The 18,306-nt window shown below is 39.9% G+C and overlaps 1 long non-coding RNA gene across 4 annotated transcripts in view; it reads left to right on the plus strand.

Annotated features, from left to right (window-relative positions):
* The first annotated feature begins 225 nt into the window (after positions 1–225).
* The window catches only part of LOC139364105 (uncharacterized), a 113,459-nt gene continuing 95,378 nt past the window's right edge, over positions 226–18,306 (plus strand). For all 4 annotated transcript variants that reach the window (XR_011625384.1, XR_011625385.1, XR_011625382.1 and 1 more), the window contains exons 1-3: positions 226–294; positions 8,575–8,626; positions 9,752–9,842. This is a non-coding gene — a long non-coding RNA (uncharacterized lncRNA). The remainder of the gene's footprint in view (positions 295–8,574; positions 8,627–9,751; positions 9,843–18,306) is intronic.

Consider the following 18,306-nt stretch of genomic DNA (forward strand, 5'->3'; position numbering starts at 1 on the left):
GTTTAACAAATAATTTTAGGGGCATCTGCTATAGAGTGGGTATTGGAACGGGCACTGGAGATCCATTAGTGAATAAGATCATTACTTTGCCTGAAAGAACTTACATTCTAGTAGGTACCAATACATAATGAGCAAATAGACTGGTTACCAATGGTGATTTGTGTCATAAAAGAATCAGTCACAGGGCTGAGACTGAAGGTGTAGAACGGACCACCTACTCTACGCAGGACAGTCATAAAGGGCCAGACATGTAAGCTGAGGCTGTTGGTAGAGCTTGGAGAAGAGCAACCCAAGGTGAAGACACAAAGTGTGTACAATTCTGGGCATACCTCAACAACTGAAAGACTAGTGAGGCTGGCCTGGGAGTGGATTACAAAATGTAGATGGGGAAACGAACTGGCAGGTACAGGATCAGGTGGACCTTGAAAGTCATGGCAAGGTGTATTCTAAGTGCAAAGGAAAGCACTGGAGACATTTAAACCAAAGTGTGACATGATCAGATTTATATTTTAAAATCAGTGTCCCTGCTGTGAGGAGAATGCCGTGAAAGGAATGTGAAGTTGGATGCAGTGGCTCATGCCTGTAATCCCAGCACTTTGGGAGGCCGAGGCAGGTGGATCACCTGAGGTCAGGAATTCGAGACCAGCCTGGCCAACGTGGTGAAATCCTGTCTCTTCTAAAAATACAAAAAATTAGCCAGGCGTGGTGGTGCATACCTGTAATGCCAGCTACTTGGGAGGCTAAGGAGGGAGAATCACTTGAACCTGGGAGGCAGAGGTTTCAAGGTTGCAGTGAGCTGAGGTTCGTGCCATTGTACTCCAACCTGGACAAAAGAGCAAAACTCTGTCCAAAAAAAAAAAAAAAAAAAAAAAGGAATGCGAGTGTCCAATGAGGAGAGGAGAGTTAGAAAGACCAGATGCCAGATGACAAATGACAGTAGCCCTGGCCAAGGTGGTGAGAGTGGGCATGACAGGAAGTGGATTGATTCACGTGTTACATTTTGGCTGAATATGACTTTTGCATTCTAGTTGTCCAATGATATACAGGTAGGTAAATAGGTAGACAGATATAGATATAAATATAGAAATATAGAGCATATACAGATACAGATCTACATGCAGTTTCTGACTAAATGTCATATTGTGCCCTGAAGTCAGGAAGGAAATGAGTTTTTTAAAAGTTTTGCAGTCTTGGGAAGGCAGACAGGGCAGTGCAGGTGAAGCATCTTTTCACCCATCTTCCAGGCCAAGAGTGCAGGTGGTTTTTGCCATCTTATTATGTTAGTGGACTGCATATTAAGATCTTTCAAAAATTAGTTTTAAAAAATAGAGTCCTGCCGGGCATGGTGGCTCAAGCCTGTAATCCCAGCACTTTGGGAGGCTGAGACGGGCGGATCACGAGGTCAGGAGATCGAGACCATCCTGGCTAACACAGTGAAACCCCGTCTCTACTAAAAAATACAAAAAAAAAAAAAAAATTAGCCGGGTGAGGTGGCGGGCGCCTGTAGTCCCAGCTACTCGGGAGGCTGAGGCAGGAGAATGGCCTGAACCCGGGAGGCGGAGCTTGCAGTGAGCTAGGATCTGGCCACTGCACTCCAGCCAGGGGGACAGAGTGAGACTGCGTCTCAAAAAAAAAAAAAAAAAAAAAAAAAAAAAAAAAAAAAGAGTCCTGCTTGTTCAAATGAGCTACATTAAGTGGAGATTTAAAAATCAGAACATCATATTGTTCATGGTAAATACATACAGTTTTATCTGTCAATTAAAAAAAATAAAAATCATCAGTATTATTATCAGTGAAGCTGTGTTGAAGATCATTGCTGTTGGAGAAAATAGAAGTCTGTTTTGGTTTGTTTTTTTTAACTAATCCTCCAGATTGCTTGTCAGTCTGTATTAATCAAAATCACCAGATACTACTCAGCACTGTTCCACTTTGCTCACATAGAAGCAGTCATAGTATTTCATCTTTAAAAAATTATAAAATAAAAACATCTTGGCAATCTGGCTCACACATCTGTCACTGCGCTGTTTGCCAGGGCTAATTTGGCTCATTTGGTTAAGTTAGTTGGCCAGGCACATCCCTACATTGCTCATACTTCACCTTCTACCCTGGGAAGATTTCTATTCTGAGGATGATCTTCTCTGATGGAGAAGCTTGCATAGCTGTTCTTCTCTTCGAGACCTCTAAATATTATTTCAAAAACTGGTTTTGTTATTGTTCGAACCAAAAGCTAACTCATGTTTCTATACAAAGAACTGTACTACAGTTCTGTTTACCCTTCTACTGTGAGGCGCATTCACATTTGGTTGAAGTGAAAAAGCTCTGTCTTAATTGGATATATCAGAAAAGGAAGACATTAAACTAGCTAGATATGTGAACTTATTTTCATTAGGTAATTGTCATCGAAGGTCTTAAAGAAGATAGAATAACATTTCCTCAAACAAGAAATTATAATTCTTAATAAGACATGCAAATAAAAATCTAATTCATGGTTGTACATACCGGGCCTTTATGCCTCACTATTCTTTTCTGTGGGCCCAATATATTTTCATGAAAAGAACTACCTCATAGCTCAAGGCCTATGGCCTCCCTGTGTGGAAAGAAGCTGGCTACTGAATCCTGCTTTCCACCTAAGAAGACACTATTACCTCTCCCCGGGAAGGCGCTGTGCTGCTGAGTTGTTGCTCTGATGAAATATAATGGATGTACTACAAAACATCAGAAGTTTACCTGGTCGCCTTTGCAACTAGAGTACTCATGCAGGGTGGTTTAGCTGGGGATTGAGGGGAAGTGGTTCACACAGGGTTGGACTAAAGTCTTTGGTTTCCTTCTAACTTGTGGTCCAGGTGAGGTAGCAAAGGCCATTCCTCCTCCATTGTGCTGTGTTCAAGAAAACTGCAGAGTTAAGAAAGAACAAGGACCATCAATCAGGACTTCTGGGACTTTCATTTTTAACTGGAGTTGAAAACACAGGGGCTTGGAGACCTTTTTGGTAACCCTTTAAACTGGAGTCAAAGGGTTCAAAAAGAAAAGGAAAGTCTATGAAATATATACTAAAGGCAGAAACCACAGTGAGAAAGGGAAGTAATATGTGATTTGGGATAGATGCCTTTGACATATTCATTGATCTCAGTGACTTGCAGAGTGCTGATAGCACTCTGGCCTCAGGGTGAGGCGCCTTGCCAGCTTCCAGATCAAAGGAGTGCCTAGGTGCTGAATCCCTGGCGTACTCCCAAGCAAAAGTGCCTGGAGCCACATTTGCTAATTACAGGTTGTGTTCTGCTGTTTCCAAACAGGGTGAAAGTGACAGAAGTTTAACTGTGAATAATTACACACTTGAATAAGTATGTGATTAGCACTATTTGTTGTGGTTGGGACTGGAGTGATGGGACAAGAATGGAGTGATTGCATTATTTACAGCTTAATTGTAGACAAGTAATTACTTATGTAAGCTGATGGTGTGGGGTCACAGAGGACCTGCAGAAGAATGTAGATGATCTGAAATTCGACTTCTCAAGCCAGTCACTGCGCCTCCCCCATCCCTTTTGAGCTTGATAAAGAGAACCAACTATGCATTTCTTGAATGAAATGCTTAGGAATGTTAAATGTCTTGTTCAGTCTAAGCAAAGGATCAGTGGAGAAAAATCTCAGCCTCCAAAGTAATAAATCACAAATGCCACCTAGTGGCTTTTAGTATCCAGTGGCTGCATTATCTGTAGAATGTAGCTATAGCCCAGTTAAGGAGAGGACTTTTCTAGTGGGGGAGTGGGTTGTTCAGTTATGAAAACTGGGTTGAATGGCCCAGGACTCAAAGTCCTTCAGCCTGCCTCTCCCTTCACTCAGCTCTACCAGAACATCAGAGCTGAAAATTACCCCCACCTTCCACCATTGTAACTTCCAGTGGTGCAGTAGAAATTTGACTGCAATTCACCTTGCAGTTTTTATTTTCCCCTAAGCCTCTAACATAATAAATGAGGAAGTTAACAGCTTTCATGATTTGCGAGTAGATTCATGGTTGCGTTTTGCTGGCTGCCACTTCTCATTCACAAGGTGGTTGAAAGCCACTTCTCCAATACCACAAGCCTGGTTTCAAGTGTTCAGGTCTAGATTTAAATCTGGGGGGATTCTGTTGTCATAAACCATCCCAGGGAGTGTGCAATTTGAGAAATGTATCGAGAGAGGTGGGGTTGAGAGAATGAACAGCCCCTCTCCCCAGCTTGTTTTTCTAATTTTGCTAAAAATAAATAGACAAGTCAATTTTCCTCTAACAGCTCAACACTGGACAAGCAAAATTCTTTGACTAAGATGCAGGAAATATTGCCGTAAACCCAACAGTACAAGTTGAAAGATAAGCAGGCCTGCTGTGTTGCTCTGTGTAGATGCTGCATTTCTCAACCAATTGAAACCACTGCTTTTCTGGTTGTAACACCAGACAAAAAAAAAAAGGAATGTGATGCTCCAGTTGTTTTAGGCTACAGATTCAAGATTATTATTTGTAGGAGGTGGTTACTTTCCATTTGAAAGAGCTATGATTTCATCCGTCATGCCATTTATCATTTCCTATTTTGGGTCAACTTCCCTCTGCACTTGGCGCCCTCAGCAGAGTATCCATGCCACTTCTTTGTGGGACATTCTCCTGCAGATGGCTACTCCTACCCTACCCAGGGCAACCTCTTCACTCCCAGGATTGCCCTCACTCTCCTGGATACTATCACCTCTCAAAACATATCCAATTAGATGAAGCACTTCCTTTTCACAAAGATATCACTTATTGGTATGATACCAATATCATATCAAGGAAGGAGTCTCTTTCCTTCTCTAATTTGGGGACATCACCCTTCGATGGTGTATTAATCACATTTTAATTTTCTGTATTTCTGAGGCTTTGACTCCTGGAACCTTGCCAACCCTGGAGAGACTGACCCTCCTAAGGCAAGTCAATTTCTAGAGATAGCAAAAAAACTCACTCCTTTGCGGCCTTTCATACGCAAACTAACCAATCTAGGACCCAGCAACCCATCGCCTATTCTATCAGGCATTTATACTCTTGGCCACTATTCCTCTCCTCTAATCATTCCAGGGCCAACAAGAACACTGGAGAAGTCCCTATACTCCAGAGCCTACGCAAATTATTCAGGCTACTCAATCCTACACCAGCTTACCCTGCTCGGCCCATTCCTTCCTAGGGAAACCACAGTCGAGGCTTGTGCCCATACTTGGCCCTCATTTCCTTTGCCTCCTGACTGACCCTGGTGCTTCCCAGTGTGACCCTGGGTGGCATGATTTGCCCTACCCCCCACAGGAACTGGGAGTAATAATCTTTTCAATGGCAGTAGTCTTCTGACCTGTCGGCCTCACTGTCCCTGAATAATAATACAATCTATTTTTTTTTAAAGCAGATAGCCTTTGTCTAAACCTAACCATGCTTCCCCAGAATGCTTATTCCAGGATATCACTTCCTCTTGCTTCCTTAGAGCTCTCATCTCAAAAGCCCACTGAACAAAAATACACACATCTTACAGTAGGAAAGCCTCATTTCATCAGAAAATCAATTGTGCCGGGCTGACACTTGTCAACTTCTTCCCGACTGTTCTCCTCGCTCTGTCACAAACCCCACCTCTGACCACCTAGGGGGATATTCCACTCTCAGGGATGGACAACTGCTCCATCCCACCTCACTCTGTCCACGGACGGGCATATCTCTTTTCTTAGAAATGGTTGGCTGCTTCCTTCTATTCCCCCAATTCTTAAATCTCCTACTAATTTGGAAATGACCCTTTTGAAACCATTTATTATCTCTTTCACTTCACCACTGAGGTTGACTTTGTGATCATGTTTGTTTTGAAATATCTAAAGTGGGTTGTATATTTTGATAAAAGGAGATGGCTTTCAGCCAAAGAGTAAAGGGCTGAAATGGAAATGCCAGTGAAATGGGAAGCTCACTGGAAGGTCAGCTTGGAGTCTGACCGTAGCACTACCAAGGACATACTGAGTGACTGTGGCCAAATCACAACTAATCAAAACTTTATGTTTCCAAATGTAAACTGAGAAAACAAATAAGAGGATATATCAAAAGTCATTAATAGAAGAAGTGTACTGCATTAACACAGTGCATCCTTCGGGAGCAGCCCCTCCTAGGATACCCGCTTTAGGATAATTCTGAAAGGGTCAAAAAGATGCATCATTCCACCTTGAGTAAAAAGTCTCTTTTCAACATGCTTTTTGCCTTCTATGTAGTGATGTCTTCTGGCTTTCAAGTTTTAAAACCTGTATGCCCTTGATCCTACTCCTGCCTCCACTATTGCACCTCCTGGGAAATCTGAGAGACATTCATGTCCCAGGAGTGACCAGCATGAAGAGGGCTGAAACCCAGCCCCATTGCACAGCTGGCTCCCAAGGATCTATCATGGATAAGTAGTCTCCAATCCTCCTAGTACCTTAGGGAGCTCATTTTGGATTTTGTATCCTCTGTAGGACAGGTGACAGTGTCATTCACATAAGGGCCGGTTTAGGTCATACTTTCCGTATAAGCAAGTGAACAGAACTTTGATCTCTTCTTCCCTCCCAGATCTTCTCTATTTAGCAGTTTTCTATGATACAAACACTGGCTGCATTTTACATGTTGATGATACCGGTAAGGAAATTCAATTCTTACCAAAATGCTTTCCCACAGAGCTGTGCTTTCTAAAACAACAGAAAAGGTATGCTTTGACTGAGCACAGACATGTTGCAGGTTGCCGGACACCAGCTTAGCCCTAGCCCTTGTTCAAAAATTCAATGAATAAAGCAGAGTGTTTTTACCTTCTCCTCTTTTCTTTTCTAGCTATACCAATGGTGGAGAAATAAGCCTCCTATCCTAAAGGAACTAAGCCTACTGTATTTTTACAATTAATATGTGTTAGTTATTTTATGGAAAGGGGGCAATGAGAGGCTTTACGTTGTCTTTGACTTTCATTTCACAGCCACCAGTATAAAATGTTCTATCCTTCACCACTTGAGCAGCCAGCCACTAAACATGCCAATCAGAAGAGAATGTTAAATTGCTGGCGACTGCAATGGCATAAGCTATGTTTAATCATTTACTTTGAATCTGTTTAAGACGATAATACCCTAGCCTATAAGAGAATCAATATGTTGCATTAAAACAGGATTTGATGTCGCATAATACAATATTTAAAAGCACAATGGAAGAGACTCTCAGAAGAACAATTCAACCCTGAGTAGAAACAGATAATGACTGCTGTGATTTCCACCCCCCTGTTTTTAAAGGAGAAGTGATTTTTTTGAAAGACATATTTTTGAGAACGTTCTGTTCTATCAAAACTTGTAAACTATATGAAGTCATTGAGCTCAAATGCCTTTAGATCAGTCTTTAAAGAAGCACATAATACGCCTAGGAGGCAGAGCAGTGTAATCAAAATTCTCGTTTTAATGAAGTAGAAGCTCAAAATATCAAGAGGTACTATGCCAAAGCAACAAGTGAATGTCCCAGGGTACTTGTTGAAGGGAATTATCACTCTTCCTTACTCTTTTTCTGCCTCCAATAAAAACAGCAGGGTCTCTGGCTTGGAACCAGGCTGAGAGGAGTAGCAGCAGTTCTTGAGAGGATGACAAGAAAGAGGAATAGAGTGGAGACTGGGCCACCTCTCCTCCCTACAGCTTTTAGGTGGTGAGTCAAAATGGCTCTGTACCAAGCAAACTGGAGATATAACTGAGCTCACTGAGGGAGTTTCCAAGGGATGCATCCTCCAAGACCTCCTTATGCACTTAGGTGATAGTGCCAAGTGTTTGCATTTAGTAAAAAAAGGACTTTACTGGGATTCGGGCTTGGCCACTAATTTGCTGACTTTAAGAATTCAGCTCTTCTAAAATTGTATGCAAAGCCATTTCCTATTCCGCAAGGACTGCCTGGGAGTTAGTGAATCAATGACTCAGATGTGCTTTGAGCTCCTTGGCAAGATTCTAATATCCCAAAGTGTTGTTCTATGTGAAAGATTTCCTGACTCCAGTTGGTTCAACAGCAGTTACATCTAATGCCAATCTCATTGAGCTGGGACAGGTAGAAGACTGGGATTTCCTATGTTCAACCACCCCGTGACCTAAGGCAGTCTGGCACAAAATGGTTTTGTGGATGGATGAGCATCTGTTCTTATTTACAAGGATGCCACCGAGTACTGCCACGTTCATTTCCTACCTCCTGGGAGTTTTGTGAGGTTTATCATGATTATTCCAGCAGTGCACCAGTAAAGACAAGAGATTTGGAAGTATAAAACATATTTAGTGTTTGCTGGTGACTAACATATGCTTTCAATTTGCCACTTACTTTAAATATGTGATTTTCTTCATCACTGAATTCATGTTGAATGTGCTTAGAAGGTGAAAGTTGGTGAGGCAAAGCATTTTGAAATTGTTCTGGTGATTTTGTTTTTTCTTTAAAGCTCACATTGTTCAACTTATAGGTGGACACAAAGCTTGCATATCCTATTAACAGAGGCACACCTATGTTGTGGCTGTTCTCAGGATGTTGTCATGTTGCTGACTTCACCCCTCTCTCCTCCTTTCATTTCCCTTTCCCAGGGTAATTTCCACTGTCTGGATCCATGACTTCCGCTGAGCTCCAGATCAGAAGGTATACCATTATGGTCCACAGCTGCCAATCAAAGGATAAACTTTATTTTCATCCTAAAATTTATATTTTTCCATATAACTCTGAAGTTTGTGGAGTTACACTTGAGCCTTCTCTCTTTCTCATCCCCAATGTCCACTTAATTATCACATTCTGATAGTCTATCTGCTTACCATCGTATACATCAATTTCCTCCTTTCTATCTATACTTGCACTATTGTCTGGGATATTGTGAAAGCCTCCTGACACTGCTACAGGCTCAGTCTCACCTCCTTCCAATCCCTTAATTTGCTGTCAGAATGATCTTTATAGTACAAAACTCTCATTGTGCTTAAAATCCTTTAATAGTTCACATTGTTTTAAAAACAGAGCCATGCTGTTTCATGTTTCTGTCCTTGGGTAAATTGTTATTTATTTCTAGAATGATTTTCCAGCCACTTTCACTTAAAAAAATAAGTTTAGCTATTACGTGTACTTCAAATATCAATTCAGGTATTCCCTAAAAAATCAGAAAGTTTTCTTGGAACCTCCTCATCTAGATTAAATGCCTCCTCCTCTGAGCTTTCCAAATATCCCATGCGTACCTAAATCATAGCAAATACCATACACTATTGTTTTACAGTTTTTGGCTTACCTGTGTCCTCTCCCTCCATCACTCTAAGGACTCCCAGAGTCCTGGTATTTTTCTTTTGTAATCTATTTTGGAAGCCCAATAACAGCCACAATCAATTAAACCAATAAGAAACTTAGATTCTGAGTGGGCAACCTTTCTTTCACCTTGGTAGAAAGTATGTTTTGCCTGTGCAAAGAATGACAAGGCCACTTAATGTTATAAAGGCTAGGGGATAGGTTTCTGATTTCATGTTCTAGAGGACTGAGTGAATATATCATCAGAAAGATTCCTGTGAATCTAGACAAAACAGATCTAGTAATCTAAGTCAAGAAGTGGATTAGCATTGTTCCTAAAAACACAAAGTGGAAGAATGGTTGGAAGTCCAAATGAAGTGTGGTGAGAGAGAAATGCTCACTCGGCATTCCATTAGTCTTCCTACATTCCCAGGACCTTTACATTAGATCTGGCCATGTAACCGGCACTAGCTAATAAAATATGACCTATGTCATTTTCAGGATAAGGCAGTGAAAAGTCCATGTATGAGTCTTTCTTCTGATGCCAGAGCCATTGAGGAGATAGTGCTGTATATGGTGCATCTATAACAAGGTAAAATTATATCTATTTTTGGAGCAACAGTATAAAAGAGCCTTGTATAGAATGGTGTCAGTAAAACTAAAATGTTTTTCATTAAACTTCTGAGATTTTAGAGGTTGTTTGTTATTGCAACATAATCTAGATTTTCCTAAGACAGAGATGATTTAGAAAAAGAATAAAATGTAAGTGTCCTTTTAAAATTGGACAACAGTAACTTGATGCAGATAAGTTGATGTGGTCTTTCTCCAAGGATATTTAGATCTAAATTCTTCTAAGAAATAGTATTGAGAGGTAATTATCCATAAATCTCTCACTTGTCTGTATGACTTGTGAGCAGAGTTACAGACTGCCTTTTTCTGAACTATATTTTCAAGGATGTTTGTATAGTGAACGTCATTGGAAAATAGAAGTAGTATCCTTTTTTGGAGCAAAGAGCAAGGTTGCTTTCTACCTTGGAAGAGACCTTTAGTTTCTATCTCCAACTGCACATTGGAGTTGACAAGAGTTGAAGCTGACAAGAGTTGAAGTTGAAGTTGGAGTTGAAGATGACAAGAGAATGTAAGAGCTCAATACTCCCTATCAGAAACCACCTCTCCCTGCAGCCAGTTGGAATGCCAAGTGTCCCACTAGAATTCAAGGAAAGGAGGACTTTCCGGATAAAGTACAGGGAATTCTAAAGACAGGGCATTGAAGTCAGCTACAAATGTGCTTCCCGTCTAGCCTGGACCATTTCCTTACAAAGAAAAAAAATTTGCACTTTAACTAGACTCACATTTCATAAAGACCATACAAAATGAAAAAAAAAAAAAAAGATGAGCAATTAATCTATAGGTGCAATTAATTAGGAAAATTAATCCAGATAATTGAGATCACAATGTAGATTTAAAAAATTTGCAATACCTGATATGAATGTCTATATTGATCATGTTAATTGAATATCTTTCTTGGGCATAGGGAAACAGCATGGTGCCTGGCAAGAGTAATGCCTTCTTGAAACAAAATCACCATGAGGACTAATGTTTGACTCCTGGATAGGTGTTCTGCAGCAGGGTCTTTAAATAATGCCTATAGCACAGATAACCCCTCATAAAGAAACAATACCTTTAACACAGATACCCCCTCATAAAGATGTTTATCTTTATCCTCCCCAGTGATCATATTTGTGCAAAATAGTTTGAGACATAATCAGCTGCACATGTCATTACCCTAAAAGCTTGCTATATAAAGAATATTTTCTGGAGAGTCGGTGCAGGGATCCACCCTCCCTCAGCCACTTGAGACATTGCTTCAGTTCATAGGTTCCTAGTAAATATTTTCTTTCTCAGAAAAATGGATTTGTCAGCATCTTTCTTTGGCCCCTCAGCTTCCTCAGGCTTAAGAGGTAGGGTTACCTATACTTGCTCACTCCAGTAAAATGAGCGTCCTTCACTTTCTACTCTTTCAACCCTGAATGCAACAGCAAATATTTGGGTGCTTGTGAGTTGTGGGTTAAGCACAGAAGGTGAACAATATTTCAATATTTTCTTATAATTGATGATAGCTCAGAAAATGTGGTTGCATATCTTATTTCTTTTTCAATTTGAAAAATATAAATGTTTGTTTATAATATGTGTGGAATACCAAAGTAATGATGCCTATTAAGGTAGCACCTTTTATTCCTAATGCATTTTTGCATGGATTTATTCCAAAAGTGAGATGATTCAAATGTGCTGTGCATTATATGAAGAATGCAAACTGGATAATACTTTTGTAGTTGTGGATCAAGTGTTGGTGCTATGTTTCCATTTGTGATACTTGTTGAAGCCAATCTATCACTATCTGGCTTCAGTCTGTCTTATACAGGTTGTCTGGATTGTTTAGAGTTAAAGAGGGCTTCTAGCCATGGCCAGGATAGTATGAAGATAAATGAAAATGATTTTTAAAGGGATAGAGCCCAAGACCTTGGTCTCTTCAGCACTGGTTTATTTAATACAAAGAAAATCTCCTAGGCATAAGGATAGGACTTCCAGTGACCCTAAATTTTAGATACCTCCAGGAAAGTAGTATCTAAATATTATCGTTAAGGTAATATTCTAGAGTACTCATCAGTACTGCTTTCTGATTATTTCCAGCTCTCTACCTCCTAAATACCGAGTTTATTTCACCTCCTGGCTCCCTTGTGGATGTAGGGGCCATGGGACTAGTTCTGGACAATGCATTGTAAAGGAAAATGATGTGTGTCAACTCAGGACTGAGCATTTAATTGATTGTCCAAGACCTCCAAGTCTTGCTGTGTTCTTTGGCATATACACAGTGATGTTTGCAGTGGGAGCTACTGTTAGCCTGGGTGTCTAAACGATAATCATATGCAAAGCCTCCTTTTTGATCTATGATAGGTATGTAGCTTGAGCAAGAAACCAACCTTTGTTGTTGATCATAGTGTTGCTTGTTAACGTAGCATGACCTAGCCTGTTCTCACTAACGTATTTTCAATGACCCAAAGTCACACTGGCAGTTATACAGTTGAAATGTCACAACTCTTTTATAGTGTTATTATGGTAAACATTTCTGATTGATCCTTGCACTCTTTCCTGTCAACTTCAGTCAAATCCTTCTATTTGAGCAGAGGAAACACTTTTGTTTTCACAGAACCCTGAGAATACTTGACATGAAAGAGATTCTTAGGGAAATCCTTAATGGAAAAATGGAGGGGATTCCATTTCTGTACTATCTACCCTTTCCTCCTGATAATAACAGAAAAGGAAATATTAGTAAGATTGGGACAATGACAGTAGCAACCCAATTGGACATTTACCTGGTAAGATTTGAGATTGACCCTGGTTTTTGGTTTATTGGGTATACTGAGCAAACTCATGCTATAATATTTGCTTTTATATATGCTAAATATAAAGGAAATATAAATCTTTGAAGACAGAAAAAATGTTAAAAGTACACAAGCTAAAGAATGTTTATTTTCAAAGCCATTAACCATTTAGTAAAAGGTAATTTAAGGGAACAAATGGATCATAACATTTTAGAGTTATAAAGAGTATTAGACGTTATTCAGGTCACTTTCCTGCCATCATATGTGAGGAAATTAAAGTCCCCAAAGGTTAACTGAATTTCTGTGAGTCCAAATGGTTATTTGATGGGACGACTTGGTTTAAATTCTTTGTTTCTAAACAATGCAACCAAGAAGCCATTTACTGGACCAGGGTTGCTTCTTCAGTTGAAGACTATGAATGGATTAGATGGGAATTTATGAAGACATTGGCTTGGGGAATTTTGCTCAGTGGCTCCATTAATTCCTACAAAAACAAAGCAACAAATAAAAACAAAACCTGACTGAACCAGTTAGATCCTTTTGGAAGAGCATGAGTACAAGAAATACTTAAGGTTACCAAATGGCAGTTGGAAAAAGTAGAAACAGAGAGACGTTGGAGTCAGAGGAGCTGAGTCATGAGAAAAAAAAAAGACTTACAGACTGCTGTTCCGTTCTGAATAAGTATTCTACTGTTTATTCACTCTGGTTTGCAGTCTAAAGCTAGACTACTTCCTGAGCTACATTTTGCCATGTATTTCTGTAAGATTAACTCATTGTTTTTGATAATCTGACTTTAAAAAAAAGTTATCCTGAAATAATTAGACAAGCTCAAGTTTCCTCTGTTGGAAGTATGCAATAACTTCCCTATCTTGCTCCCACAAACAGAACACCAACTACAGCACATAGCATACACTCATAGGGATCCTTTTCCAATTCCTTTTCAAATAGTCTAAGTGCGGTGGGGAGTATTTGTCTAGGGAAACAGAATACTAGACATAGATACTCTGCAATTCTGACTTTTGCACATAATTCAAGGCTATTTGTGCCTTGAAATTAAGATAAAGACCATTGTTATTGCTGTTAGTGGTTCCTCCTAAAGCCTCTTTCTCACAGTAATAGCTCATATACAGTACTTACTGTGTTCCAGGACTGTTTCCAATACTTGACCTATGGTAGCTCATTTAATCCAGGGTAAACCTATGAGATAGTTGTTGCTATTGACATTTCTATCTCAGTGTTTACATTTGAGGACACTAATACCCACAGAGATACCTTGCCTAAGGTCATATATCTGGGAAGCAGTGGATCCCGGGTAGTCTGACTACAGAGTGCAACATCTAATCTCTTTGCCGTAGTGTTATAGTAACTTAAATTACCAGTACATCAACTATTTTTCTCCTACTAAGAGAAATTATTAATGCTGTTAAACAGTCCACCATTATAATCATCATATAACTAACAAATAGATTCATTTCCAATCATAAATTTAATCATTAAACTACTGGTCATGGTCAATAACGTTTCATTTACAAAGACACTTTTTTTTTTTTTTTTTTTTGGACAGAGTCACACTGGAGTGCAGTGGTGTGATAGCTCACTGCCACTTCTACTTCCTGGGCTGAAATGGTTCTCATGCCTCAGCTACCTGAGTAGGTGGGATTACAGACATGCGCCACCACAATGCTAATTTTTGTATTTTTAGTAGAGACAGGGTTTCGTCATGTTGGCCAGGCTGGTCTTGAACTCCTGAGCTCAAGTGATCTGCCCGCCTCCGCCTCTTGAAGTGCTGGAATTACAGGCATGAGCCACTACACCCATCCCAATGATACTTTTTAACATTCACGTTTGCTGATAAATGACTTGGAGTGGAGAAGGGTGGGATATGTATCCTCAGCTGACAATGAAGAACACAGAGTTTACTAACTGTTTATATTATACTGCAGGCCAAGAAACCCAAAGTCAAACATGGAAATTAGAAATACCTCTTTGATTTTCTCAAGATCCCAGGGATTTATAAATAAGCGTGATAAACAAAACATTCCCCTTTGGTCTCTGCAATTGACTGGTGTCTACATGTTGCATGAAGGCATTGCTTTCTTTCTATATGTCTTCATGGTTAAATGACTTAACTCTTTAACAGCTCTCACTAGAGTCCTTGCTTGATTGACCCATGATCCATGATCCATCCAGTTCACAATAACACACGCTTCTCCTTTCCCTACCTACTGATTAGCACGCAGCTAACTTCTCTACCCTGGAGGATCAGGTGAAAGAAAAACACCAGATGGGAAGAAAAGTGGAGAGAATGATTGAGCCTGGAACCTCAGCATGGCATTATCCACACGGACTGTTTTATCAGTATGCCTTTTTGTAACCCCAGATAAGGGAAAATTGTAGCCAGAGAAAGATGAAAATAGGGAAATTCAACCATTGCAGGCATTTATTCTTATCTTTTGTTTTTATAAAGAATGACAAATAATCTGAGCATATCAAAATAATTGCTTTGCATGAAACCCAAATTTACAGTTTGCATATACGCATTTTCTGTTCCAGAGCCACTAATGTTGCATTGATGCCCTATATTACCACTCACTTGAGAGTCTGGGGTAGGTGGCTGGGAAGGGGGATGGGAGGAACAGAGGGGAGGGGAGAGGACTTGAATAGACTTTTGAGATTAGTAGTCTAATGCTCCTTCCTGTTTCCTCCTTCTCCTAACAAGGAAAGTGAGGCCCCAGGAGGTTAACTGACTTGCACAAGGTCAGATGAGCTCAATTGTCTTCTAAACTCCACGCGGAACTTTTTTCATTTCCAGCTTTAAATTATTTATTCAGTTTTTTGCCATTTTCACTTCATTGAAATGAACTCTCTCTTCTTACTACTATATCCTGGAAGCTATTTATCCAACCTGATTTAATTGCATTTTCATGCAATTGTATTACATTTTGCAATTGCTATTACATTTTATATTCTCTGTGTTTTTTATGTCCTGGTGCCAACTGTTAGCATCTTCTGTGTCCTGCTTTATTATTGAATTACCCCAGGTGTTTCTTAGGCCAGATTTACTTATATTGTAACACGGAGTTAAAAATAGTGACATAGGCAGAACGTTTCAAATCTTATCTTAGGGTCTATAAAGGGGAAGAAGTTGAAAGCTAAGGGTTGTTATTGTAACTATTTCAGTGCTTGCCACGTTAGGGCTGTAATAAATTCAAGTCCTTGGTCTCTGTGTTTCCATAATTTCTCTCCTGTCCCCTCTCTTTCTCATAAGTCCATTTGGAGAAGCAGCTGTCTCCTGGAACCGCCCGTCTTTTGAAATTAGCTTTAGGAAGTCATTGCAAACATCTAACATTAAGTAAATGAACCCCAATTTAAAAAGGATTTACACAAATTAGGCAGAAAAGCTCAGGGGAAACCAAAGCAATCCTCATAGGTCAAAAAGCCTGAGGAAATTCTTACAAACATTTCCTTGTTTTCTTAGTGGGCATATTGCTAAATACAAACTGAGGCAAAGTTTGAGAGCTTGTTAGGGCAGATGGAAATTTTGAGACATTAAAAAAATTCTTCGAAAGTAAAGAAATATTTATTATAGCAAAAGTCAATAAAATATGTGGCCAAGTAAATGCCTTTTTGTTTTTGTTTTTTTTTTTTTAAATAGCCCAGTAGCATAATAGCACTTGCCAATTATGGAAGAGAAATTTTGATGCCTCCTCAGGCTTGGGCTTTATTTAGATGGACTCCAATCCAATCCACTGTCGGATGAATTATATGCACCATAGACTTCAAAGGCTTTATGCTCAATGGGAATGTCCAGGATAAAGTGCTATGAGAAATAAATGATTGTATTGCAGTGCAGGATGCCAAGCTGCAGTGATCACTTTTCAGTCACTGGAAAAATGTGGTGTGCAAATGGATGTCACACTGTGATAAGGGGGAGTCCAGAAATATAGTGGCAACACAGTGAGCAAACTTAATGAAGGCAGATCCTTCACTTCCCTTGGCCAGCTATGCTCTGTAGGTGGTGATTTTACTGATGGACACAGTTGTGTCTGTTATGTGTAAGCATAGAAGCCCGCAATGCTCCTTTCTTACATTAGATATGACAGAGTTAAAATCACAGCAAAAATTTCAAAAGCTTGGCTGAAAGTAAAATTTGCTCTAGATATTTGCTTTAGCAGTTTTCCTTGACTCCTGAATAGGACAGGTTATCCAAGGGATCTAGGATTACCTGTGACTGTTTTGTGGGGCAGCAAATTCTCCTCTAATGTCTTCTCCTGAGAGAAGAAATTTGACAGGGACTGCCAGATAAAGGATAAAAGCTGAACCGCCACAGCTTTCTTCACACTGCCCAGTTCTCAAACTGTAACCTGCATTAGAATTATCTGGAAGGCTCCTTGAAGTAGATTGTCAGGACCCATATCCCGCCCTGTTTCTGATTCTGTTGCAGAAACACCAGGGGATAAGTCTAGGTCCTCTAGGTCCAGCTGCTCACTGCACAGAAAGCCAATGACTGAGATGACCAATATTGCCAAGAAAGAAGGCTTTAATTGGGTGCTGTATGGGAGCTCAGTCTCAAATCCATCTCCCTAACCAACTAAAACTCGGGTTTATATAGGAGGGAAAGAATGTAGCAATGTGTAAGAAAACAGGAACTAGAGAGGAACAATGAAACAATCATGATGAATGAGGGGTCTGGCATCTTATTGTCTGGATGCCATGATTGATGAAATTCAGTTCTTTGATCCTTTTTTTTTGTGAAGCTTGAGAGACCTTTCTTGAGGAAGGAACTTAGATAAACAAATGTAAGTTTCAAGCTTTAAGACCAGAAAGATCAATTTCAATGTTTATCCAAAAAACAAAAACAAAAACTGTCTATGGGACTATTGAGTTGGTTTGAATTCCGTAGGTCTAGAGTGGGCTCTAGTTGTCAGGTGATGCTCATGTTGCTGGCCAGAGCGGGGCGGGGCACACTTGAAGCACACCCATCTATGATCTGTGCTCATCCAGTCTAGATGCTTTTGTGTGTGTTGCAAACACTATTCCACTTTAAGCAAGCCAAGTAATCTCTTTCCATTTGCCCCACGTTACATGTTTTGTTGATGCCAACGCACATGATGAAAAATGCTAAATTGTAGATACTGCTATTGAATGACTTGGGTTTCCAAATCTCCCCACTTCAAGAGAAGGTTGGAAGGAAATAAAATTGTAATGGTTGATGAAGGGATTTTATGAAAGAGGCCCTTCCTTTTGGGCAGGACTACTGTCATTGTAGTATTAAATATTGGACTCAGCAAAAGAAGGATTATGTTCCTTCTTTCCCCAACTGTTCTCCACTAACCTGGCCTTTAACATATACAAGTAGTCCCTGATGTTAAATCAATATGTCCTTGGTGACACTGACTTAAAACAATTATCTGGGAAAAAGATCTTCACCAGTAAAGGTGTGTGTCCTTTTGTGGGACTTGAAGGTAGCAACTTAGCAACTTCCCAATGATGGAATGAAGTTTCAGGATAGAAATTAACTCTAACTGAGGTAGGAGACCAGGACATATTTTCTGGACACGACTCTGCTGACCAAAACAGGATCTGGTCCAGACAGGATAAAGTGAAGAAACCAACAGGAACCAACAGATGGTGATGAAGTTGATCTCTACCTGCTGTCACTGCTCATTAGCA

The sequence above is a fragment of the Macaca nemestrina genome, chromosome 7, assembly GCF_043159975.1.
Source record: "Macaca nemestrina isolate mMacNem1 chromosome 7, mMacNem.hap1, whole genome shotgun sequence".
Classification (NCBI taxonomy): domain Eukaryota; kingdom Metazoa; phylum Chordata; class Mammalia; order Primates; family Cercopithecidae; genus Macaca; species Macaca nemestrina.